This window comes from Nicotiana tabacum, chromosome 4 (genome assembly GCF_000715075.1).
Source record: "Nicotiana tabacum cultivar K326 chromosome 4, ASM71507v2, whole genome shotgun sequence".
Taxonomy (NCBI): Eukaryota; Viridiplantae; Streptophyta; class Magnoliopsida; order Solanales; family Solanaceae; genus Nicotiana; species Nicotiana tabacum.
This window is the reverse complement of record NC_134083.1, coordinates 51,574,230-51,580,229: the sequence shown is the minus strand read 5'-3', so window position 1 is coordinate 51,580,229 and position 6,000 is coordinate 51,574,230.

Here is a 6,000-nt window from a genome sequence, read left to right as displayed (position 1 = left end):
CCCCCCCCCCCGATCAAACTTCTCAAAAATTTAACTTTCGGCATTTCAAGCCTAATTCCACTACGGACCTCTAAATAATTTTCTGGACACGCTCCTAGGTCCAAAATCACCATACGGAGCTATTAGGATCATCAAAATTAAAATCCGAGGTCGTTTACACATAGGTCCATATCCGATCCACTTTTCTAACTTAAATTTCAAATTATGAGACTAAGTGTCTCATTTCACTTCGAATTCTTTTCGTACCCGAACCCACTAACCCGGTAAGTCATAAAACAATAATAAAGCATAAATTGAGCAGTAAATAGGGGAAAGAGATTATAATACTCAAAACGACCGGCCGGGTCGTTACATTCTCCCCCTCTTAAACTAACGTTCGTTCTCAAATGGGTTTAGAATAATACCTGGAGTCTCAATTAAGTGTGGATATTTTCTCCGCATCTCCTGCTCAATCTCCCAAGTAGATTCTCCGGCGGGCTGGCCTCTCCACTGCACCTTTAATGATGTTATGTTCTTTGACCTCACCTTTCGAACTTGCCGGTCTAAAATAGCCACCGGCTCCACATCATAAGTCAAATTACCGTCCAACTGTATTGTACTGAAATACAAAATGTGAGACGGATCCCCGACATACTTTCGGAGCATGGATACATGGAACACTGGATGAACACCTGATAGACTAGGTGGCAAAGCAAGTTCATAAGCCACCTCCCCAATTTTCTTAAGTGTCTCAAAAGGCCCAATATACCGAGGGCTCAACTTGCCTTTATTCCCGAACCTCAACACACCCTTCATGAGTGAAATCTTGAGCAGAACCTTCTCCCCAACCATGTGAACAATATCACGAACCTTCCTGTCAGCATAACTCTTCTGTCTAGACTGTGCTGTGCGAAGCCGTTCTTGAATTACTTTGACCTTCTCTAAAGAATCCTGAACCAAGTCAGTACCCAATAGTCGAACCTCACCCAACTCAAACCAACCCACCGGAAACCGACACCGACTCCCATATAAAGCTTCATACGGAGCCATCTGAATGCTTGACTGGTAGCTATTATTGTAAGCAAACTTCGCGAGGGGTAAAAATTGATCCCAAGAACCCCCAAAATCAATGAGACAAGCGCGTAGCATATCCTCCAATATCTAAATAGTACGCTCGGACTGTCCGTTCGTCTGAGGGTGAAATGTTGTACTCAACTGAACCTGTGTGCACAATTCTCGCTGCACTGCCCTCCAAAACTATGAGGTAAACTGCGTACCCCAATCTGAAATAATAGATACCGACACAACGTGTAGGTGAACAATCTCGCGAATATAAATCCCAGCCAACCGCTCCGAAGAATAATTAGTACCAACTAGAATAAAATGTGCGGACTTGGTTAACCGATCTACAATCACCCAAATAGCATCAAACTTTCTCAAGGTCCGTGGGAGCCCAACTACGAAGTCCATGGTAATACGCTCCCACTTCCACTCCGGAATTTCAAGTCTCTGAAGCAATCCTCCTAGCCTCTGATGTTCATACTTTACCTGTTGACAATTTAAACACCGAGATACAAACCCAACTATATCTTTCTTCATCCGTCTCCACCAATTGTGCTGCCTCAAATCCTGATACATCTTTGCGGCGCCTGGATGAATAGAGTATCGTGAACTGTGAGCTTCCTGGAGAATCATCTCACGCAAACAACCTACATTAGGCGCATATAGCATGTCATGCATACGTAATATACCGCCATCTCCAGTAGTGACTTCCTTGGCATCATTGTGCTAAATCGTGTCCTTAAGGACAAGGAGATGTGGATCATCATACTGGCATTCTCTGATGCGATCATATAAAGAAGATCGAGCTACCACACAGGCCAAAACTCGATTCGGCCCGAAAACATCCAATCTAATAAACCGATTAGCCAAGGCCTGAACATCCAAGGCTAAAGACCTCTCTGCTACCGGTAAGTATGCTAAGCTGCCCAAACTCTCCGCCTTACGACTCAAGGCATCGGCCACCACATTGGCTTTTCCGGGATGATAGAGAATGGTGATATCATAATCCTTAAGCAACTCCAATCATCTTCGCTGCCGCAAGTTAAGATCCTTCTATTTAAACAAATGTTGTAGACTCTGATGATCGGTATATACCTCATACTGGACACCGTATAAGTAATGCCGCCAAATTTTCAAGGCATGAATAATAGCTGCTAACTCAAGATCGTGGACTGGATAATTCTTCTCATGTACCTTTAATTGGCTGGACGCATAAGCAATCACCCTACTGCTTTGCATCAGCACTGCGCCGAGACCAATATGCGACGCGTCACAATACATAGTATAAGACTCTGAACATGTAGGAAACACCAATACTGGAGCTGTAGTCAAAGCTGTCTTGAGCTTCTGCAAGCTCTCTTCACATTCATCCGACCACCTGAACGGAGCACCTTTCTGGGTTAATTTAGTCATAGGCGATGCAATAGATGAGAATTCCTCCACAAAGCGACGATAATAACCGGCCAAGCCAAGAAAACTTTGAATCTTAGTAACTGAAGATGGTCTGGGCCAATTCTGAACTGCCTCTATTTTCTTCGGATCCATCTTAATTCCTTCACTGGACACTATATATCCCAAGAATGCCACTGAACTAAGCCAGAACTCACACTTAGAGAATTTGGCATAAAGTTTCTCCTCCCTCGGCCTCTGTAATACAATACCCAAGTGTTGCGCATGTTCCTCCTGGCTACGTGAGTACACCAGAATATCATCAATAAATACCACTACAAATAAATCAAGATATGACTGGAATACACTATTCATCAAATGCATAAATGTTGTTGGGGTATTGGTTAGCCCAAAAGACATTACAAGAAATTCGTAGTGGCCATAACGAGTTCTGAATGTCATCTTCAGAATATCTGAATCCCGAATCTTCAACTGGTGATACCCAGATATCAAATCAATTTTGGAGAACACCCTCGCTCCCTAAAGCTGGTCAAATAAATCATCAATACGTGGCAAGGAATATTTATTTTTGATTGTAACTTTGTTCAACTGCCTATAATCGATGCACATCCTCATAGTGCCATCTTTCATTTTCACAAACAAAATCGGTGCACCCCAAGGTGACACACTAGGCCTAATTAAACCCTTTTCAAGGAGTTCCTAAAGTTGTTCTTTCAATTCTTTTAACTCAGCTGGTGCCATACGATACGGAGGAATAGAAATAGGCTGAGTACCCTGCACCAAGTCAATACTGAAATCAATATCCCTGTCGGGTGGCATACCCGGCAGGTCTGCAGGAAATACATCCGGAAAGTCTCACACGACCGGTACTGAATAAATAATAGGAGTATCAACATCAACATCTCTCACAAATGCCAAATATTACAGACATCACTTTCCAACCATACGTTGGGCCTTCAAATAAGAAATTACCCTGCTAGGAAAAACATTTAGAGAACCTCTCAATTAAACCTTTGGCAACTCCGACATCGTCAATATCATAATTTTTACGTGACAGTCCAGAATAGCATGACATGGAGACAACCAATCCATACCCAAGATTATATCAAAATCAACCATACCGAGTAATAAGAGATCAAATCTGGTCTCCAGTTCCCCAATAGTTACCACACATGACCGATACACACGATCCATAATAATAATATCGCCCACCGGTGTAGATACACAAACAGGTGAAACTAAGGACTCACGGGGCATATCCAGATAATGAGCAAAATATGATGATACATATGAATAAGTGGAACCAGGGTCAAATAATATAGAAGCCTCCATGTGGCACACTGAAACAATACTTGTGATAACTGCATCTGAGGCAACAACATCTCGCTTGGCAGGAAAAGCATAGAATTGAGCCTGCCCGCCACTTGATCGGCCCCCCTCTTGGGCGACCCCTAGCTGCTTGACCCCCACCCCGAGCTAGCTGGGCAGGTGATGTAACTGATGGTGTTGGTGCTGTTGGTCGAGAACTCTGCTGTGGAGCCCCACTCAATAACCTAGGACAATCTCTCTTGAAATGACCCAATTCTCCGCACTCGAAACAACCCCTCCTCTGACGGAACTACTGCTCATGATAACCCGAAGAATTACATGTAGAAGCCTGAGCGGATGAGGCATGATGAGAACTCTGCGCTGATAGTGCACTGAGTGAAGACTCGCCTGAGTGAGCACCGTAAGAACCATGGCTAGCTGATGCACCATGATGAGCTGGACGACCCGCCTGAGCGTGTATGTAAGAACGGCCCCTACTGCGGTAAAACTGACCCCCTGAAGGAACACCGCTGAAATCACCGGAACCCCGAGGCCTCTTAGCCTCCCTCTCAACCTACTCCTGGCTGCGGACTATCTCAATCTGACGAGCAATGTCAACAACCTCATCGAAAGTATCACCACACACTCTCTCTCTAGTCATGAGTAACCGCAGCTGAAAAGTGAGGCCATCTATGAATCTCCTCATCCTTTCCCCGTCTGTGGGACCAACCAGATAGCATGACGGGCCAATTCTAAAAATCTCATCTCATACTGTGTCGCGGACATATCGCCCTGACGAAGCTGCTCGAACTGCCTGCGCAACTCTTCTCTGCGAGACTGAGGCACAAACTTCTCCAGGAATAGACCGGAGAACTGCTGCCAGGTAAGGGGTGCTGCACCGACCGGCATACACCTCACGTAAGACTCTCATCATCTGAAGGCATCCCCAGAAAAACTAAAAAAGTAGTGAATGAGACCCCATTGATCTCTAGAATACCCGTTGTCCAAAGCATCTGCTGACACTTATCCAAAAATCCCTAGGCATCCTCTGACTCAGCACCACTAAAAGGTGGAGGTCGAAGCCTCTCAAATCTCTCAAGTCTCCTCTGCTCATCATCTGCCATAACAGGAACTACCGGGGCCTGAGCAGCTGCAGCCGCCTGGGCTGGTAGTGCTCCCGGTATATGAAGTTCCTGTGCTACCTGATTTGGAGTACGGGCGACAAGGGTATGAGTACTTCCCCCGGCCTGAGAAGTGGCAGGTGCGGACTGAGCCGAAACCACCTGAGCAAGACCAGTGCAGGCTGCCAATATCTGGGCCAAAGTCTCCTGAAGGCCTGGAATCTCAATGGGCATAGCTGGTGCCTGAGCTGATCCTGTCGGCTCAGCTATATCCGGAATCTGCTTCTGAGCTGGAGCAACTGGTGGTACTACAGGTGCTGGCTCAACTGTGGTACGAGCTACACCTCTACCTCTACCTCACCCCCGGCCTCTACCACGACCTCGGCCTATCGCCACCCTAACTAGTGGCACTGGTGGTTGACCGTCCGATCCGGTAGTACGTGTTCTCACTATCTGTGAGAGAAAAGAATAGCAGAAATTTAGTTTCCAAAATCAACAAATTCGCACGATAGAATACAAGAATGTGAAATTTTCCTAAGGGTTCTGCAGCCTCTCGAAAATAAGTACAGATGTCTTTGTACCGATCCTAAGACTCTACTAAACCTACTCATGACTCGTGAGACCTATGTAACCTAGGCTCTGATACTAACTTATCACGACCCAAAATCTCAACCTTTCGTGATGGCGCCTATCTCGATACTAGGTAAGCCGAAAATCTCGATAAACCACAATTTTTATTAAGTTTGAAAATATAATAATTTAATACAATACAAAATCTCACAAATACTGACATGAACACTCCCCAAAACCTGGTGTCACTGAGTACATGAGCATCTAATATGGATACAAATCTAGAACTTAAGGTCTATAATAGTCTAAGACCAAAATACAGTAAACACAGAGATAGGGAAAGAGAGACAAGGTCTGCGAAATACGGCAGCTACCTCTGAATCTCCTGAAAATCAACTACGCGAAATAATCAACACCCGCTATGTCCGAAAACACCTGAATCTGCACACGAAGTGTAGAGTGTAGTATGAGTACAACCAACTCAGCAAGTAATAATAATAACTAAGGAACTGAAGATAATGACGAGCTACACAGTTATAGTTCACTTTCA